Raw genomic sequence first — 22261 nt, forward strand, 5'->3', positions numbered from 1 at the left:
GGAAACGACTAAACGATACTAGGCCTTCCACTGAACACTAAAATCGTCTGGATCGGTGTATGATCGTCTTATATAGAGAGAGTTAACTGTATTTACTTGCTATAATACTTAAAATTTAAGTTCGTTGAAAACTGCTATGTGCAACGGAATTAAGAATTAATTACTAATTTTATTGTAAATTATAAATTTATAAAAACCTTTGAACTGTTTATTAATTCTTCTAAAAACTTTTCTTTTGTATAATGTAAACAAGTATGCTTCTTCACCTGTTGGCCATTAAATGTCCATTATGAAACCAAATCTGAAAAGTTCAGATAGCAGTCTAATATCTCGAAGAAGTTACCATTCAAGTTTTAAAAAGTTAAAAAATATTTTAATATTTGAAAAGCATAAAAACCATAAGTTTAAAAAAAAATACCATCTGATCTTGATATATAGTTTCAGTTTAACGCCTGAATGAATTCTAAGCTGAATTAGTTACGATAAGCTTAATATTTTAGCATTAGTCTCCTAGAAAGTAAGTTATACAGCATAAAATCTTATATAATGAAAAGTCTTACAGCAACCACCTCCTTTAGAGTACCATCCCTGAAGTTAGCACTGTTTTTTAAGAACATAAGTAAACATTGGTACTGAGTGTCACTTCTCTGTGACAACTTCCTTGGAAGACCAGGATCATCTAGTGCGTGGATGATCAATGAGCTGTTACAAATAGCAAAGCCAGAGGGGATTTGTGCACTTATTTAATAAAGAAAAGCTGTAACTATTCAAGTCATTTTAAGTTTATTTCATCGGGTCGCCTACGGTTGAGGTTTGCAGTAAATATTTCGCCCGAATGAAATGATTGTTAACAGTTTTACTTATTTGGGAACAGAGATAAATTATTAAAATGTGTTGGCCTCAGAAATATATAAAAGAATTATTGCTGCAAATAGATGTTTTTATGATCTGAAGAGTTATCTGAAATCCGGCTTTCTTAAATTGAGAACTAAATTCCTTCTTTACAAAAGTCTTATAATATCTGTCTTGACTTATGCATCAGAGACTCGGGCATTGACTTTACGTGATGAGGAAGCTCTGGGAATTTTTGACCGAAAGATCTTGCGTTGCATTCTTGGTGGGGTCCAAGTGAATGGATCATGGAGAAGAAGATCTAATTTAGAACTCTATAAAATATACAAACAACCTGATATTGTAAAATTCGTCAAATTTCAGAGAATGGGCTGGCCATCTGGCTTGAAAGAATGAAGATCGTTGCTGTAAGAAAATCTTTCTGGTAAAGCCTACGGGAAATAGACCTAAGGGCAGACACCAGCTAGTCGAAAAAAGATCTTAATAGTTAAAGGGTTAAAAACTGGAAAACAGTTGCCAAGAGTAGAGATGACTGGAGAAGGCCAGGGCCACCAAGGGCTAAAAAGAATAAGAAGAAATGATTATAATTTCCATTTTTCCAAGACGTTAGATTTGTGACCTGAAAACTAAGATCTCGACATTTTTTTAAAATGTTTCCTTCGAGATCTTTGAGTAAAAAATCAGAATCTTAAATTTTACAGTTATTTAATTAGCAAAATCGATGTTTAATTGAAAGAGAAAGGAAAGGAGTTTCATTATAAAGCAAAACTATCATTCTCCGCCAAGGTAAATTAATATATAGCTAAAATGTCTTTTATTATTGATTGTAATGGTGCAAATGTTTTTAAAAAATTATCAGTTGCATATTTTGTAAATTATATAAAATAAATATATTATAAATTATATCGGTTAGATTCATTTTATTTAAACACTTTTTAAATAGTTAAAAAAAAAAAAAAAAAAAAAATCACTCATGTTTCAAGCGCTTAGACTTTTTTTGTTAAAAGAAAATCAATGTTTAAATACGTGATAACGGAACATAATGTACTCTTTAGTTGCATAAGTAGTAGTTAGATAAAAAGGTTTTGAATATAAAAGGAAGGAAAATGTAATCTGGAACCGCATACCTAACCTTTAGGTCTTCTGATTTCATCATCGGCACCTTGACCTTCTTTAATGATTTTCTTCACAATTCTGCTATTTTATTTTCCTTCTTTACAACAGTTGTTTCAGCTGTTATGCTAATAAGAGTTGATAAATTTGACACTAAAAGTTCAGAACCTGCATTTGAATAAACAGTGTTAGGAAATATAAATCATGAACAGGAAATAGTTCTGTTACAAAATCTTATGTTTAAAGAAATATATCCTGTAAAGAAGGAAACTTGTTTAAAAAATATCGAAGCTAGCTTTCCAGCTAAATTAGACAGGATTTTCTTCGATATCAATTTATTGCAAAATGAAATCGGACAATGTAAACAAGTTGGCTAACAAATCACAAAACATTTACTGGGTTTTCTCAAATTTTGTATTTATTGTATAGAGTCATTAGGTTTTTTTTTTTTTTTTTTAAAGCAGGAGACGTGAAAAATGCGCAGTGCCCTCTGCGGGACTCGAATCCTGGACCTCTCGAATACGCTTCGAGTATGCTTTCAGTTACACTACGAAGGCATGTCGGAAAGGAGCTGGAAAGTACCTTATAATTTTCATCTTTATTTCTCTATTTTACCATTTATTTTCATCTTTATTAGCTATTAAGGAGGCCTGTAAGAAATAGCTAGAAGTTTTGGATATTTTTTTTTCATATTTTACTCTTTATTTTTATCTGTATTTCTTTCTAAGGAAACCTCTGGTTTCTTACTGGAAAGACTTTCAGGTATTTTTATACGATGTTATATTTTATTTTCTTTTTTATTTTTTAACGAGGAGACCTCTGGTTGGAATTTATTGAGTTTTAGCGATAAATAATGAATTCGTTCGCAACGTGGAATATATTTATTTTTTCATGCTTGTCTTAAACAATTTGTAGGGTCGTTCTCTCTTGTTCCACATAAAATAGATTAGATGCTACAATGACCTGGCGAATTATCGCAAAGGCGTGAAGAAACTACCAACGCAAAAGAAACCCTTTATTAATTTAAAAACCCTTTATTAATTTAAAATAGTTAACAGAAACAGAAAGTAACCCTTTATTAATTTAAAATAGTTAACAGAAGGGTACGGTCTTTGTGCGTCAAATTTGCGATGAAACTAAAAACGTAGAAAATAATTCAAGTCAAACCTAAAATAAGTAGTGCTAGATAGCACTTAAGTTGCGCCTAGCAGGTGGACTAACAAAAACCTAACAGGCGTGATGATAATTCCGATATGTCCAAGAGGCTTACTAGCATAACAGCGAAACAACAACTTAACGTGCGCTGGCTAGCCAAACACGGTTTTCGACCTCAAGGCCGTACAATTCGACCTCAAGCCTAGCTCTGTCTTTAATCACGGGGAAAGCTTTTACCAGAGCAGCTTTAAAATTTTCGAACGTATATGTGGGGTTTGCTATCTCTCCCAAACGAAAATTACCAATGCCTTTAAACTAGCTTAATGCCTGTCCTCGTAAGGCGGTCGTTGCTATAGTAACTTTCTGGACTTCGGGAACGGAATAAAGCAAAAAAATGGTTATCTAAATTTTCTAGAAAGCTAGTGACCGACGTTTTTCCTCGATGTAGCTAAAGCCTTTGATCGCGTTTGGCTTGAGGGTCTCATGTACAGAATCATCACTCTGGGTTTCCCAGAGTACATCACAGCCATCACCTACTCCTATCTTAAGGATAGACACTTTATCGTTCGTGTAAACAATTCATATTCTACCCCACGGGCTATCAAGGCTGGCGTCCCGCAAGGAAGCCTCCTTGAGCCCATTTACTATAATATCTACACGTACGATATCCCACAATCACCACACACCACCCTGCAATGTACGCCGATGACACGGCAATTCTCTCAAAAAATGCATCTCCTGGCCCGGTTATACAAGCACTCCAAACACACATCCATGCACTTAAGTCCTGGCTCAACGCCTGGAAAGTAAAGATTAATGTGGACAAATCTGAGGCCGTCTGGTTCACCAAAAGTACTACCATCGATAACGAAGACTGCATCCACATGTATGACATCCCTATTCAGTGGACTGTATGCCCGATGCTTTGGAATTACTTTGGATAGGCGACTCACCTGGACCCTACATATTACACAGATTATTGCCAAGTTCCGTGCCCGTAAACGAACGCTTACCCCCTTAATTGGCCGGAACTCAGTTCTCTCTATTGACAACAAATTGCTCATTTACAAGACCCTTTTGCGTCTCATACTCTCATACGCCTGTCCTGTTTGGGTATATGCTAGTATTACTAATGTAAAGAAACTTCAAATACTGCAGAATATATTACTCAGACAAGCGGCGAACTGTCGATGGTTCATCAGAAACTCGGCAGTTCATCAAGAGCTTGAGATACCAACGTTATATGTTCATTTTGCTAATCCCGCAGAAAAATTCTATAAAAATATCCCAAATGTTAGCAACAGCACTATCCCAGTGCTTAATTACGATTATCACAAAGAAAGCAATAGAAAACGACCGCTTGCAGTCCTCAGATATCTCGATCAGTAACTGTCTTTCAAATTACTCATTCACCTATTTGTCCAACCTTAATTATATCTACACACTATCTCATACTGGTTGATTTTCTGGTGTTGCTGTTTATGTTGTATATATTTGACCTGTATATATTGTATATATTATATTTTTAACTATGCCTTTTATGTCTATTGCTATTTTATGTTATTTACTCCTACTATGTAAACTTCACACACGAGAGACTCTCAAATTCAGAGAGCTTTAGGCAATTTTTTTTTTTTTTTTAAATTCTTTCTCCACGTCATTTGCTTATATGCGCACTTACCTTCGTCATGGCCTGCACCGGAGGTGTGTTTCTGTTGGACTCATTTACGTGCTCACTCAGATTATGAACTGTCCTGAACTTTCATTTTCTTCGACACGAATTATAAACTGTTCGAAATTACAAAGATTCGAAAGTCGGAATCATTACGCCGGGCTAGCGTCTACACGCGGGTACCCGTTTTTGCGAACTTCATCGAGTTTACCTGAGCCGACGTTCTTCCGTCAAATGTCACTGCGGATTTCATGGTAGCCCTCATTGTTCCAACGAAATAACCGAGGTGGAGTTTGCGATGTCGATGGAGCTAGCTCAGTTGCAGCTTCGTTGTCACCCATGAGTTCGGAAAAATTCGTGCGCCACTTTAGAGTCATTAGGTATTTTTTGGAAGCAGGAGAGATGAAAAATGAGCAACGCCTTCGCCGGGAACCGAACCACGAATCTTTGGAATACGCGCTCAGAGTGCTAAATAGTGATAGGAAATGTAAATTAAGAACAGGAAATAATTCTGTTACAAAGTCTTATGTTCAAAGAAATATATCCCGTAAAGAAGGATACTTGTTTAAAAAATATCTTAGCTAGCTTTTCAACTAAATTAGACAGGATTTTCTTCGATTGCATGCTAAGAAGGCGGGAGAAATACCTTATAAATTTTGCCTAAGCTTTATTGCTTTAGTTAATGATAATTTAAGAGGAAATTATATTTTAAATTACTGATTATTTCCTTTTCTGTCCTCTCCCTGCAGCTCACTTACTTATAGAGAAGAGACCCTGTTTGATAACCATTTTTGGGCAGCTTATTTTATATTTTTATTTGGGAGTAGGAGGCTGGAGGAACCGTAAAAATTTTTAATTAAGCAATATTTTGAATGTTAGATGTAAAAATGTTCTGTAATGCCTAATTTTAGTAAAATTATTGAAGTAGGCGAAAATTAGGTATTAAAAATTTTAAACGGCATTTAAAAACGACTTCTTTGGGATTTGTGTATTTAAGTACTAATTGCAGTTCCAATAGAGGACATGATTAAATGTACGGGACTTTAGTAGTTATAAATACTCTGTGACTGTATCCATCCTTTAGACACATGTCGCTCACGGTAGGATAGAATTAGTTAATCCGACCAATGCTAAATAATAGGAAAGGGATCGTGTCAAACAGAATAAAGTTGGTTTCTGATTGATATGAATGACAGTGGACGTTACCAAGTGCAACAATCCAAAACACGAATGCGCCAAGTTTAATAACCTTAGTTAGCTGTCGATATGCACGAATTATTTAATGACAGAAACTGGCTAAAAAATAAAACAGGCGGTATTTTAAGAAAGGCTTTCAGGTAGCCAAAACATGCGCTATACTTAAAATTCATATTCTTTGCCAGCTCGTCATTTTTCGGTGGGAAAAGCAATGCATGCGAAGGCTGTCGCAGACTTGGAATCCGGTGTTCTGGTCCAAAGAGGAGCGTTGTGCTAATGTAACCTGATCACGAAAGGTTGAATTCGCCCTAGAGGTAAAGATCATCGTCTTCTTGCGGTGGGAAAGTGACGTAGTGGTGATTGAAGGGAGTGGCAAAGAAAGTTTCTCTAAAAGTGGCAACAATGGCAAAAGTACAAATCCATCTCTTCCAACTAGAATTAAAAGCAATCAAGAATATATTCATCTTGAGGCATTCCATAAATGATTAACGAAAGACCTAGAAGGATAAAACTCGCATATATGAATTTTCGGGATGGATGTGGATAAAAAAGAAATTTCGTTCAAAGTATATCTTAGTAATAATTTGTTTGTTTTTTGTTATTTCTCTTCTAGATCAAATTAAATTAAACCGCTCGACTTTCCGCCAACGCTCTTCTATGGAGAGGGTTCTCTTAGAGAACTAATGCTCAGTAGGGATGTTTGTTTATCAGTATTGAACATCATTTCTCTAAGACGACCTCTCCATGTATTTTCGATGTCTATTCCTTCTAATACGACCAAAATTTCCGATGTTCAATCTTCGTAACACGACCGTTTCTGAAAGTGAGCATTTAACCCGAAATGGTGTGTTGTGTATTTAATTATGGCAAAGCACACTAGGGCTATCTGCCTAAGGGGAGGGATGCCTTCGTGGAGGACTTTCTAAGGGAAACTGGCTCGTACACACGTTACACATGGGGAAAACCACGAAAACACCCATGCAGCCAGCCCGTTCGCGGGATTCGGACCGAACTACCAGTGTTCAGCGACTTTACCGCTCGGCCGCTGGTGGGCTTAACCCGAAATGAACTATAATTATTCAGATATCACTCTGAAATTGACCAGAAATTTTGGTTACTTTCATTAAGTGGTTGTCGCGAGAGAGTTTTTTATAAGCAAGCGGAAAGACTGAGTTTTTGATAAGTAAGGCTAATTATAAGCTGTGGTCACGAAATGGTTTTCTATAATTATAAAGCAAGCGGAAAAACTGCATTTTTGATAGAGACAAGAGACAAGCTGGCCTTAATTTTATTAGCAAGAACCAAACGGATATTGTAAAGAATATGCACGCTACAAAAGTTTCTTTGACACTATAAACTTTTGAACTCAACAGTTCTTAAATTTTTATCTGTTAATAGAATGGCGTATCTTTCTATTTATAACATACTTTAATTTCCTTAGGTACTTATATTTTAGAGTGTTTTTTTTTTTTTTTTTTTTTTTTTTTTTTTTAAGATGAGTTTGAATTATGTAAAGAAGCTACAGAGGAAGTACTACTTGATGTAAATCCAGAAAAATCAGCTATGTTCTTGATGAGCAGTGATCTCAATCTTAACAGTTGCTTGTTGGATGTGCTGACCTCTACAAAGTTAAAATCAAGTTAGCGTTGTGTAGTTTATTCGGACAGGACAAAGTACGCGAGGGCTATCTTTCTAAGGGAAGGGATGCCGTTGTTGAGGGCTATACAAGAGAAAGAATGTCTTTAATTTCTTACAACTTTACGCATCAGATTTTGAGTAGCTTATTGAGCAACAGAAATGGGCATTATAAATTTGAGACACAGCTTTTGTTTATTCAAATAGTTTGAGCTCTTTTTTAAGATCGTTACTGAATTTGCATAACCTCGATAAATGCTTTTCCATAGACATTGATGGCCAAGGTCTGCGGCTGCACCGGCCAACAAAATTTAGGGGCTGCAAAATTTAGGAATGGCAAGATTTTTTAGAATTTGGGAGAGTAAACCTTTTCAGAATTTAGAGAGGCACCGCGCAACAGCAGTTACCACCCGCAGGGATACGGAAATACGGAAAAATGCGGAAATACCACAGTACGGAAAAATGCCTAGCACCGGCCTTCTTGCTGGTAGGGGATAAAATCGGTTATTTATTAAACGGTGAAACAGACAGAATACAACAATGTCTATTTCAAAATCAGATGTAATTGTAAAGCCCTCAATTTTTACACTTGTACTGTAATAGACTATTGCAATTTTAGGCCATTTTAGGTCAACTTTAATTTCTTATTTTAAGACATAAAACAATATAAAAATTTTAAATAAGTAACAGACGAAATGACAGCGTCACGTGCGAAGCAAGTAAAATGAGCGTTGTATTGAATATTATAAAAAGTTCTTGAATTAGTTGAATATGATAAAAAGAATTTGTCGAAACGTTGTCGTTTTTTCTTTGTCTATATTGTCTTATCTTTATCTGTTTTCGGATACATGGTATAAAAATATTTGGTAATTGTAAAATTATTATAATAAAATAAAGAAATAACAAAACTGCTAAAATTTTTGGCGAACCCCTGCTGCAAGTCACGAAGCAAAGTTTAAAAAACTCTGGTCTAAAGGGAGCTGGCTCATTTTTATATTATACACGAACAGCAATGCAAAAATATCCGTGTAATAACTTCGTTCCGGCACCATAAATACGAGTAGAATGTAAAGTGAAAGACTTGTATTTCGTAATTTTAACTACTACGCTCGAGGATGGTGTTTTTTTTTTTTTTTTTTTTTTTTTTCCCTTCAGTTAAATGAATATACAAGCGAATTTTTGTTGCTTCCAGAGAAGTATTTTTTTTATTCTAACCACGTGTGCTTAACCTTTGATTCGAATCAAGCTTTTGAGACGTCTCCCGTAAATTTCCAGCTTACTTTGCTCTATTAATGAAATCAAACTCAATTTACACGTAATCAGTTATTTCTAAACTTGCGAGAGCTATCTATTTTAAAAGGATGGTTTGATTTGGTTTATGAGCTCGTTTCCACGTTACACATGTGGAAGATGACGAAAATGCAGCCAGCTCCCCCGTTCGTCAGGATTCGAGCCCCAATTACATAACATGTTATGTGCAATCCGCACATAAAGTTTATCAATGTTAAACGAATTTCGCTTAGTGCGAATGCCCAGAATAGAATTTCGTGCAATTAGAACTTTTGTGCAATTTTAAAAGAAGATAAGTACGGTATATGGTTAATATTGTGTTATCTGGGCGTAAATAGTTCGGGGTTTTAAAACTTGTTAGGTTGTAAGTTGCTTCATTACATACAGGGTTAAATATCGATTGTAAACTACGTAAATTTTAGTTTAAGAAGGATTACAGAACAGGAAACATTACAAGATATATTAGCTGAATGCTTATTGATTATACTTCTGAGGCATAAAAGCAATTGAGTATTTACCATACGTTCCATTCCTATATACTTTAAAAAATTAAGGAAGAAATCTAGTTTAAATTACTGAATTAAAGTCAAATAACTGATATTAAATGTTATGTTTATAAACAAAATTAACCAAAAAGAAATGAAACAGAAGCACATGCAATAAGCACACACAGATTTCCGTAGTATTTCAATTGTAAACAGTAAAACCAACATGACTAACAGGTTTATGTAGGGTATGCAGGTTTATGTAGGTTTATGTAGGGTTTATGTAGTCGCCAGTATTTCCTCCCAAGCCAACGGTACACCATTGAGTATGCGCAGTAAGCGAAATTCTTTAACATTGATCAACTCAATGTGCGGTTTGCCATTACTCGCCCTCTCCCCAATTGAATTGCCAGTCTTCAGTGACATGGAGGACTTTCTGAGGGAAACTAGGTGATACTCACGCTACTCACGGAAAAATTTATTGAAACCTCATGCAGTCATTCTCTAAGCATCGAACTCGAGTAAAATTGCCAGTATTACCTTGTTACTCGGCCACTGGCCAACTAAATTATAATGAACCCCATGAAGTCGTTATAATATTCGTAGTATTAACTTTACTTGCCTGTATATGCGACGAAGCGTTCTGCATGGAAATACGTACAAAATTAAATTAAATTGCTGTTCTTTGTTGTCGAGATCTTACTATATCTGCTGTCTTATAACTTACAAGGAAATTCTTTCACTTTGATCTGTCAATCGATGGGCCCGAATTCCCGCAATGGCATAAATGTTTATAGGCGTATAGTGTCTGTGAGGCAAGAGAGCACTCAAAATACACGGCGAGCCAAAAGCTCTGTCCAGAGGTTACTGGTAGGGGAAGAGGGCTGGGAGATCATCGGGCAGCCCCTCTGTGTATTCTTCCTTAAAACTTGGGCGAAAGCTTAACAGTTAATTAGGTTTAGCATTACCTCAAATACCTGTTTTACCGTAGAAGTGCTGACTTACCTTCTATCTGTACTGTAGCGTGACTTCAAAGAAAATTTTTTTTTAAGTGCTTTGAAGAAGGTCCCAAATATCCCAACTGATAGCTGCTCATATCTTCATTTATCTTTACTATTGTTTCTAACTGCGATGAACTGAGAGGAGTGAAACTTTTCTGTTTTCAGAATTTTATCTTATCAAGCTATTGCGTATGTTCTGCCGACGAACTATAAACACGAAAAAATAGTAACAAAAATTTTTGAAGAAACTGCAGTCGAAAAATTTCAGATTACGATCGAACGACTGGAAATGTTTACAGTTAAAACTTCATTATCAGAACTACAACCTGATCTTGATTTACAGGTATCTCTTTAGTATCTGAAACAACTTCAGACTGAGCAGTTACAATAAGCCTACTAGTTTAAGAAATACTTGGTCCAAGGTTAAAGATGTAAAACCTAAAATGTTAAATTTAGAATAAGCTGTTCAAAATAGCAAAGCCAGACTATAAAAACGTTTTATGATTTTTATCGTAAATAAAACCAAGTGAAATTTGGGAAATAATTTAATAAAAAGACACTTAATTATTCAAGACGTAGCTGTGCATTTATTTCACTGGATTCGCTCACAAGGCTTGCAACAAATATTTCTCTTAAGGGGCAATGTTTTCTGTTTCCCAGGATTCGAATTCCGCGAACTGAAAACAGTAAAGACCTCGAAGAGGTTTGCTTCAAGGTGTTGAGTAATAATAAATTTAAAAGAAAAGAGAAACAAAAGAAGTATCCAAGGGCAAGTTACCTAATTTAAAAGATGACGGTTTCAATTGGAACGTAATATTGAATCTTCTGGAATTCCACACGGAAACTTTGCCAAGACGAAGTATCAAACGTGCATTTTTATTTCATTTTAATAGAAAAGTGTTTTCTTTTCTTCTTCCTAACATGAATTAGAACTTAGGGAAAGTGGGTAATTTCGCTGCTCTTGAAACAGCGAGAAGAATTTGAATTTTCACCAAGGTTAACTAACCACGACCTTGAACAAACCAGACGAAGAATTTCAATTTGCATTGCCCCCACAGCGAGGCGCTGTCTTTGGATGCGCACGTGCTGGAACTTGAGAATATTTTAACCGGAGCATTCTGCAAATATACTTTGTAGAAGACATTTTAAAATGCAGCTGGTGCATTCTGTGGAAGGTTTATGCCTGGATGGTGAAGCATATGAATTGCGAGGAATGCTGTATCTGTTACCTGACGTAAATCAACAATTTCAAGATGGAATCTAATCATTAGGTTAGCCTTGGATTTAAAGGAGAGGGTAAATTTCGAAGCAAAATAGAGTTTTCTGTCGGAGTTTTAAAAGTGTTGGCAACATCTTAGCTGTAATTGTAAATGGAATGTTTCCGTTTGCGTCAAGAATGGAATTTGAATTTGCTCAAAGCACACGTGTTATAGACAAAGATAAAAACTGATATGCAGCGTTACCGAAAAACAGATTCTCAAATAATCTGTTATATGCGTTTAATGAAATTTTTGATGCAATGAACATAAGTGCATGACATGATAACGGAGCTTCTGCATATAGATGTATCAGCAATCAAAGCCGACTAAACACTCTTTTTATTGTTAAAAAACATTCGAGACATGCGCCTGTTCTTTAACAATCACGTTTGTGTTTTTTCAGATCTTTATAATATTTTTTATTTGGTGTAAGACAGGTAAGCGGCGACATGTTAGGAGAGCAACAAAAGAGAGAAGAAATACATGGATTCTAACACGAAGGCTAGGTTAAGAACAATACATTTACGGTTTTACTTTATTCCGATTGACTAATTAAGATTTAAATTTTGAAACTTTTAATATTATTATTGGCTGAAGCTTCATGTAAGTACATACATGCATCATGAGCGTCATCTAAGAATCATATGACTAAGCTTAATTTTCAAATGGCGCAGTTTATGTTAATATTTTTAGCATCGAAAGGGAAACAAACACATTAAAAAGGAAACTTAAAGGGCATATTACAAATTAAAATATGAATTTTATTATAAGCAGTCTTTATCTTACCTGTAAATATCATATGCAAAACAGGAGCTATCAACGTGTTTTTTCTATAAATGTAATTTACTACTCGATTTTAGAATTCTAAGGGAGGTAAAAAATCCTCACACATGTGCTACTGTAATTTTGTAGGTAAATTAAAGGCAGTGTTTTGTATCGAATTGGCAACATGTTTAAGAACTGGCAGTTTGCCCAGCCGTATGCATGGTTAATAAAGATTTTGTGTTACGTGAAATGGCAGTGAATTTCCATTGGAGATCTGCCCGGCTGCAGGCGGCATATATAATGAATGCGAGGGTTGTTAACGTAACGTAGTTGATGTAAAATGACGGGGAGGGGATAGGAAAGCACTAAGCTATAGATGTTTCTAACATCAAAATTTTGGCATATAGGATAAGAATACAAAAGCTCTTTTTCGGTTTTTTAAATACCAGACACGATATGAATTTTATGTGGAAACAATAATGCACTTGTAGCGTTATAGTTTGCTGGTAAACATGTAGAGCTGCAAAATTTATCGCATTTTACCTTTTTTGCCCGTTAAGGGAAATTTCTGTAATACTTTTATGTTAAAAGAATGCGTAGTTAAAATGTAAACATACGAGTTTTACGAGTAAATGTAAAAATACAACAGTATCTTTTTTTATCCCAAAGGGGGCGGTAACTCAGGAGAGATATTACTCTCAAAACGGCATTTTATGGCGTTTCACTACAAACGGCGAATTACTTTTTAAATTGCTGGCCACCAAATATATAATTTGCCTTGTGTTATATTTAAAGAAATTAAATAATGAAGAATCTGTATGAATGTATGTACGTTTCTCGCATTGTGAAAAAATGACGGTACCTAGAGCCATAAAATTTTGAATAGCGTAAATCCTCCACTCGAACATGGACGCCTGAAAGCCCGAATTTTGAATTTCGAATTTGTTCTATTATCCATTTCCTATTTTGTAAATCTTTAACGAATTTCTGATTAACAAACTCAACGATTTCAAAGCGAGTAATGGCAACACTATTCGGGGGGGGGGAGTCTTCTTATCTCCAGCGCGCGAGGCTGTTTATCGGAAATTCTAAAGATATGCTATTTTTTTAAATATTTTGCGGTATTGCTGTTGAATTGAATTTTACGTGGTTTAAATGCGAAGACCATAATATTTGAAAAATAATGATAACACACAAAACGTTAAAACAAACGCCACTTTGGGCGCAATATAAAATCTGAAAGCTTTCGGATTTTATTTTGCTTTATTCATTTATTTATATATTTTGTTGAACATGGCGATCAGGAAAAAAGGCCTAACTTTAAGTAACGTTTATAAGTTGCCTTGCATAAACAACCTGTCGTTTGTTTATGTAGGTTAACCATTCAAAGAAAAAAACAAAACAAAAAAGGAAAAGAAAAAAACTGCTTTTATTAGGTTATATTTCAAAGTTGATTTGTTCAAGAAGCATTAAACTCTAATCATATGCAACCCTAACTTGATGGAAAATTACCCGTTGTTATTTTGCGTGTAATAAGTATCTTATGTTTTTCCGTTTTTCCTTCATCTACTATATTGTGCTAGGTAGAGTTATATGACACGGCTCAGTTCTGTTTTTGCGCTTCTTCGGTAAATGTTACGCGACATTCATTGTTATATAATCATTTTAGGTTATTTAAGAAATAAATGTTTTCAAAGAATTATTCAGATCCTCTTAAGGAAAGAAATTTCAATAATTAAAAGTTTGAACAACGGTAGGCAACTTCAGGTTGCATTAGATGTTATTTAAAATGAATAATAAAAAAAACAAAAATCAGAAAAGTTTCCGATTTTACCTTTCTGATTTTTTTTTTTTTTTTTTTTTTTTGTTTGTTTGTTTGTTTTAGATTACCTCCAAAGAGGCTTTTTTTTTTTTTTTTTTTTTTTTTATGTGTTACCTTTATTTATTAAATATCGTGTTCTTCGCAATTAAACCATTAAACCATAAAATTCAGTTCAAGAGCAATATCGCAAAATAATTTTAAAATGAGCATATCTTTAGAATTTCTGATACACAGTCTCGTGCGCTAAATGTTTTTTCTGTACAACGTTGCCATTGCTCGCTTTGAAATCCTTGAGTTTGTTAATAAAATATTTGTTAAAGTTTTACAGAATATGAAATCGATAATAAAACAAATTCAAAATTTCAAATTTGGACTTCTAGATCTCCATATTCGCAGAAGGATTACGTTATTCAAAATTGGATGGCTCTAGGTACCGTTGTTTTATCACAATGCGAGAAACATTCATACATTTATGCAGAGTCTTCATTATTTAATTTTTTTAAGTATAATACAAGGCGATATTTGATGGCAACAATTTGAAAAGTGAAAGAACGCTTATAGTGAATCAACGTAAAATGCTAAAACGAAATTAATCGTCCTTCTGGGCAAATTGCCCCTTTGAACTAAAAACTAGTGTTAATCTAGAATAGAAAAGTGATACTGATTGTTTTCTTATTATTATTGTGGGAAGTGGAACAAATTTTATGTTTTTAAAAAATAAAATGATTTTTGATTATCATTTTAGATTTTCGTTTCAGAGCTCATGTGACTACATTATGCTGATATTACATTCTTATTACAATAATATGAGGACAAGAGCAGTACAGAATTATCATAATTAAAAGGTACTTTAAAATCCAGTTTTTACTAGAAATGAGTGAGGAAAATTGTCATTTCTAAGTTCAGTAGACCCTCAGGAACGACCAGCGATTATTCTAGATTTTAGTCTCCCTTGAAGTGGTCTCTTTCAGAAGTGATCATATTAAGAAACTCGTCACTATGAGAAGATATACTGTATTTAGATTAGTGAGAATCACTTAAGGGCAAGAAGCTTAGGCTATAAGATTTATTTAAACTAACTCTTATCGAATTTGATAAGAATATTACTCTCAGGCCAATTATTGCTGTCTTATTGCAAATTAATAACCATTCAAGGAGCATATTCCACTGTTGAGTTTATTCAATGACTTATAGAATTATAAAAATAAAAAACTTACAAAACTTATCCATTACTATTTACATGAAGTTAAATCGAATCAGCTAAGAAACTCTAATTAAACAGAGAATAAACTTAAATTCTATTGAGAGCTTCAAAACCTGGCTTTCTCTAATCTAATGCTTAAAGCTATTAGGCAAACTAATAAATTTTATAACCTCTTCCCACTTGTGTACTTACTTTAATTGTAAGCTAATTAAATAATAGTAATCTTACTTAATTTGCATTACAACTAATATTTTTGTGAAGAGTCGCAATATTTTTGTAATTAGTAAAAGCTGTTTCTGAAGTCACGTGTTACTTACCTCAGTAAACAAAAATCATCATAATAAGAAATTTGTTGTGTCTTCTCTTTCTCTTCTGTATCACACTGATTTTTAAAAATTATACGGACTGTTGGTTTAAAATTTTAATCAAATAAATTAAAATAATAATGATTTATTTACAGTGAATCTTTCCGTAGCTACCACTTTTAGAAATGATTATTGTTTCTGAGAACATAAATATACCTCTGTATTGAAAATTTACATCCTTAAGACGACCATTACTATAAAAGATTAAAATTATTTGGAACTGCATGAGGTTATCTTGTGAGGATATATTTATTTATTTTGACTAACTATTAGCTTTTGTTAAATCTACTTTCCTTTCACTCTTCTTTTCACCCACGCTTTCCTGCCAGAATGTTAATTAGCTAGCGTGTGTTTATTTAAATTAAGGGAGAAAGAACTTTTTATTTAAGGAAGTTTTCGCTAGTTGATTTTACAATATGTTTTGCCTGCTTGAAGGCCACTGTGTTACCGTGACGTTATAGCGATTTGATTCTGTGGCGTTGAGTGCTTCTAGCCATTAGGCTTGTCCCGCCGTCTTCTACGAACCAGAGCCTTCCTGCGCGTTTAATTATCCTGTGATCCGTTAGACTAGTCTAATTACATTTATTTTAAGTTCAACATTACTTGTTTTAAATTAAGCCAACAGTGTTGGCTCATGTAAACCCAAGTGGGGTCGTCTGTCTGTTGTTAAGACCCGGTAATAATTCCTCTACAGGCTTTCTAGAGTTCGTTACTTTATGCTACCAAAGAATACAAGACTCTATAGTCTTAGAGAATATTTACCTTAAAAGGAAAACAAAAAGGAACGGACGTTGCTCCAAATTTCATTGAGAATTATTTTATTGAGCAGAAAGGTAAAAAGACTGAAAGAATATATTTATAGCGCATAACATCTGTTCAGAATATTCGTCTTAGAGAGGTAATGTTCAGTACCAATAATTATTTAAATTTTCAGAAAGACTGGAAGTGACTGTCACGAGTTCTTTTTGTGCAATCTAGAGTAGTTAAATCTAGAGTTAAGCTCCTTAAACCAGCAAGTAAATGGTAACTTAAATGTAGATCTTAAATATTTAGGAATTTGTAATTAAAATAACATGTATTCAAGTAGAAGGATATCAAGCTGTGACAGTTTAGTTTGAGTTTAATTAAGAAGTTATTTTATTGTATTTATTTGCATCTTTAATGTTCATTCGTACTTCAGTCACTCAGTTCTTTCTTTCCGGAAAATTATATCGATCTTAAGGGCAGGATGTTAAGATATTTTACTAAATGTTAAGGGGCAAGCATCTGTATATAAAAGAGACTTAACTGAAACCGTAGTGAGAGAACAAGACAAAGAAGTAAGCTCGGAATTTGAAGCAGTTGGATTTGGCAAATGGTTAATGGTAACTTTTGCCTGCATTGCAGAGTCCGGTGGAATAATTATCCATACAGTAAACTATCATTGAACTCATTAGCACACTCGGCGTGTATTCACTAGGTCCAGGGTTGGAGTCCCGGCGAGGGCATAGATCATTTCTTCAGTTTCCTGACATTGAAAAATTCTAAGCTAATCTACAGTGGCGCCTGAACAAAAAGGTGGTGGATGACGATTCTTCATCACCAGGCTTTGGCGATTGGGTCCCGTAATCCCCGGTCGCCCTTTAAAAACGGAAGTATATAGGTTAATTTTCCCCTCCTTTCTGCATGCCTTCGTGGTGTAACAGTATCACACTGGGTACGTATTAGAGAGGTTTAGGTTCGAGTCTCAGCGAGGGCATTGCTCATTTTTCACGTCTCCCGTATCAAAATAACCTAATGCCTCTGCAATATGAAAGCTCATAAATATGATTATAGTGAACACATTTTTAATCCTGAAGAAGAGAGACCTTTGTCTGACCGCACTCAGATTGGTTTGGTTTATTTTATTATGGCAAATCACAAGGAGGCTGTCTGCCTAAGGGAAGGGATTTCTAAAGGAAATGGCTCGCATCTACGTTGCACGTGGGGAAAACCATGAAAACGCTCATGCAGTCACCTTTTTTGCCGAGGATTTGAACCCGGTCAGTTCAGTAACTTGAACGACGTTCTACCGCTGATGGGTCCTGACTGTCTTCGAGACCAGTGGAGTTTTATTCAGAATATACGCCAAATCAAGTTTTTTTTTTTTTTTTTTTTTTTTTTTTTTTTTTCCTAATTTTAAATAATTGAATGTTATTTGTGAAGCCTTTGCTGAGGTTAAAGATTTTCGTTGAAATTAGTTACATGAAAATGTGGTTCGAGATCATTTTCTTGTGTGCTCACTTATAAGATGAGAAGAATTTATAGTACTTTACATTAGATGGACATTTTTTACGTTCAATTACAATTGTAGATTGATAGATATTAGCTTGTGTATTTACTTTCCCTAAAGCGGATTAACCTCTTACTTCATTTATATTCCATCCACATTCAGGTGACATAGAGTGAAGGTTGCACTCCGTTGTAAGTGAGCCTGTTTCAGGAACTGCAGATTGTCTTAAGAGACTGGACATAAAAAGTTTCTTGAGTAAACGTTGTCAGTATTCTGCGCAGCTTAACGATCTTCAGAATTATTTATTTATTTTTGTTTTTAATTTGAAAACATTTTCTATAAGATATTTCTAAATGCTTTATATTTCTTTCCTTTCCGCCCCCCCCCCAAGCATTTTTTTTTTACCCGAGCCTGCAAAACACTTTAGAACGCTCGGCTTTTAACATGAAGATATATTTGTCCCACTATTTCTTATATTAATTTAAAACGTAGTATTCCTGATGGTGTTCATTTTCTATTAATCGTCTTGATTCTCCAAAAGGAAAAGTAAATTAATATTCATTAATATTCATTCAAGATAAATTTGTGCACCATCGGGACTGACAAATGTGCAGTGAATTCAAACTCTTGAAATTGGTATAGTGAATCCTTTCGGTGGAGGGCCTGCCAGCTGCCGAGCGATAAGGTCGTTAAACACTGTTGGTTGGGTCCGGAGTTCGAATACTGATGAACGTGCTGGCTGCATGGACGTTTGCATAGTTTTCCCGATGTGTAATGGGTATACGAGCCAGTTCCCTTAGAAAAGTCCTCCACGAAGGCATTCCTTCTCTTAGGCAGATAGCTGTAGCCGTAACCTAATAAACCAATCTTTATGTAGAGACCACTTGTGGTTCCCAATGATTTTGGTCCTCGCCAGCGATGGTCTACTTCGAGAGGTAATGTTTAGTGCCGTAGTTTGTGTACTTAGAAATACTGATTATTTTCAGAGGCAGTCTTTCTAGCAAGCCGTTCGGAATGAAGGGGTTCGGTGCAGTTTCTTTCGAAGTTGGAGTTTTGTGAATTATTCATTTAATTTCGCATACTGTAAAAGTATTAATGGAATTGTAGTATGTAACATCTATTTTCTATTTTCTGTAGTGACGTCGACAGTTTTCAAACCGGTGATTTTTTCGTATTTAGCTGGCTTCGACAGATAATGGAGTTACCTTCATCAAAAATTGCAATGAACCTTGTCCTGAAGACCACCTCCTCCTCTCTCACCATCTTAAAAAATGGCTGGTATTTCTTAAACCATAAATAAAAATCGGTATGGGTTATTATTTAACTCGACTATTTCCAGAATAGTTCAAAATCAGCTGAAATGCAGATGATCATCCTAAGGAGGGTTCGCTGTATATTTCTTGTTGCATCTTAATCCAGTGATGGGCATAAGTGAAGGCACATTTCGCTCTTTCTCAAAGAATGGAGAAAAAATTATAAAATTCCTTATTTTAATCAAAACGTATGTTATTTGTATAATCTTTGGAATATTATAAAGCTAACAACAAAATGTTAACTTCAACTTTAAATTAATAAGCTTGCAAAATAAATAGAACTTTTCAACCCATGAAAATGTAGAATAAAAGTAAAATCAGTGTTGAGTTTTGTGTAAATTAAGTTATATTCTGTTATTATATATGACCAATCAAAATGATGTAGGAGAGGTAATGGTTTTATTTATCTGATGTTGCGCTGAAAGCTTGACTATTCTGCTTAATTCATCGAAATTTTGAGCTGGCTAGTAAATGTGTTGAAACTACAACTGAAGAAATAAAAGTAATCTTCCATTTATACAATCAGAATAATCACTGAAAGAAGTTGGTTAAGTAGTGAACAAAAGTTAATACGCAGTAAGAACTGTGATAAAAAATTCCAAATCGTCTGGTAGCATAAAACGTGCACCAAGATGACTGCCCCCCCCACATAAAAGAAAACTGATTCGTAGAGAAGAGAGAAAATTTATCAATATTGTTAAAGTGAATCCAAAAATTTTTTCAAGTGCTATCGTAAGAACAATCGAGGAAGTCTTTAACAGAGTAATTCATCCAAAAATATCGGCAGAATTTTTCTTTGGACTGGTTACAAATTTAGAGTAGCCAGAAGAAAATCATATGTCAGGCCAAAATTAATCGAAGGAAAAGGCTTGCTTTTGTAAGGAAACGTTTGAATAAAGATCGTGCATTTTGGTCGAATTTATTGTTTTCCATGAAAGCAAATTAATTTGTTGCAATATGATATGAATTTACTTTGGAGACAATCGTAAACTTAGATTCGAGAAAAGCGTGGTCAAACAACAGCAAAACACTCGGAAAAAAAGTGTTGCATGTCGGGGGGCAGGTGTCGGCAACCTTGAGTTCATTGAAGGTGCAGTGGACCATCATGTTTATTTGAATATCCTTAAGCGTTATCTTCAACAAAGCGCCGGTAAATTTCATTCATGCACCAACTTCTACTTTCAACAGGACAACGATCCCAAGCATCCAGCACACACACTGTTCGTTTTGTGGCTGCTCTATAGTGCGCCTCACACTCGGTCGTCCAATTCCCTGAATTAAATCCCATCGAACATTTATAGAACTTTACAGCCGGGTTAGGAAACACGATATACTGAATGAGGACCATATGAAAAGGTTTCTTCCAGAAGAATGGAACAAAATATCGTGTGAAACAATGGAAACATTGGCGAATTCTATGCCAAATAAGTTCTATGTTATTATGAAAAGCAAAAGATTCACCACACAGTTATTGACTCTATTTTATTCTGATATTTTTATCACTGTGCTTTAACATTTGTCCTTCATTTTGATGGTTTAAAATGTTCTATATGGTTTTCTATGTTTATCGATTTGAATTTGAATTGTAACATTTTGTAGTCATCTTTATAATATTCCAAATATTATATAAATAATATATTTTGATAAAAATAATGAATTTTGTATTTTTTTCATTTTTTTTGAGAAAATGCAAAGTGTACCTTCATTTATGTCCATCACTGTATGTACGGGATCGACATTAAGCAATATAATTGAAATCAATTACTATTTTTTTGTGTCTAAAGGAAAGCTTTTGATATATCTAAACCAAAATATTTAACTCTTAGTGACAATTTATTAAACATAAATTCTATAATATACTATAAACAGATTCTGCTTTCTAGGTTAAAATTTATTTAAAGAGAAATCAAAGTAAATGTATGAAAATGGAAGTTTCAGAATAGAAATTTTCAATTACTTAAATGACTCTTAAACATAATTAATGTTATTTTAATAATGTGATGTTTCCTACTCTGTGTTGCGAATGCAATGAGTAGGTTGGCTTATTGGATTAGAAAACATTCCAAGGGAAATCGTGGAGTGCATAAATGGAAATTTTCTTTATTATAAATTAAGGTTTTTGGGGCTTGAAGACTGGAATTACATGAGAACATACAGCAAGTGCATCGTACTGAAACGAAGGCAGCAAAACTAGTGCTAGAATAAAAAAACACTTCTGTGTGCATGAATGCCTTTTCGATAAACAAGTGGAAATCGTTCGTATCTTAGAAATTGGCTGCATAAGAATGAAAATTTGATGGAAATGAGACTTGTTATTGCATAGACAAGAGCGTTATGGTAGTAAAAGTATGTAAATGGAAAGTTTTTAAATGGGAAAATATTAACAGTAAATGGAAAGATATTAACAATGGCGCATAACTATTTTAGTTTTTAAAGTTTATTTCAAGAAATCTTTTTATTATTAAATTATAAATAGTGCAAATTTTAATAGGCTAATGGCAAAATTGAATGGACTCTTTTAGGGGAAGCCCTAAGGGGACTATGTAAAAAAAAATCTAAACTCAAAACCCAGTGTGGCCAAATTTGTTAATATATTGTATTATTCTGTATGTTGTTAGTGATGTTAAATATAGGAGTAATATTTTTCTATATCCTTTTTTTATGCTCCTCAGTATCTTTTATAAAGTTTCATTCAGATATAACGCGTGTCCGAAAAGCAGTTGAAATCTTTTCCGTTACAGAACAACAAGCACTAAAATTTTTTCTCTAGGGAGGCATATGCCACAACTTGTAAGTTTTAAAAGTTTAAAGTTTTAAAGTGTGCAGTTCAGTTTCGTTCTTTGCTTAGTGAAATAACAAACCTTTTAGATATATTTATGGTT

The 22261-nt window shown here is 34.2% G+C and overlaps 1 protein-coding gene and 1 long non-coding RNA gene across 6 annotated transcripts in view; one reads left to right on the plus strand and one right to left on the minus strand.

Annotated features, from left to right (window-relative positions):
• Positions 1-22261, plus strand: part of LOC118187631 (tight junction protein ZO-3-like) — a 369809-nt gene that overhangs the window by 142681 nt on the left and 204867 nt on the right. The window lies entirely within an intron of this gene.
• LOC118190104 (uncharacterized) lies at positions 302-10502 on the minus strand. Its single transcript, XR_004758359.2, has 3 exons — positions 10405-10502; positions 1980-2133; positions 302-1410 (listed from the first exon to the last, which is right to left on the minus strand). It is a non-coding gene; the product is annotated as an uncharacterized LOC118190104 (long non-coding RNA).

Source organism: Stegodyphus dumicola, chromosome 8 (assembly GCF_044657685.1).
Source record: "Stegodyphus dumicola isolate Sdum_Otavi_A_Nest chromosome 8, ASM4465768v1".
Lineage (NCBI taxonomy): Eukaryota > Metazoa > Arthropoda > Arachnida > Araneae > Eresidae > Stegodyphus > Stegodyphus dumicola.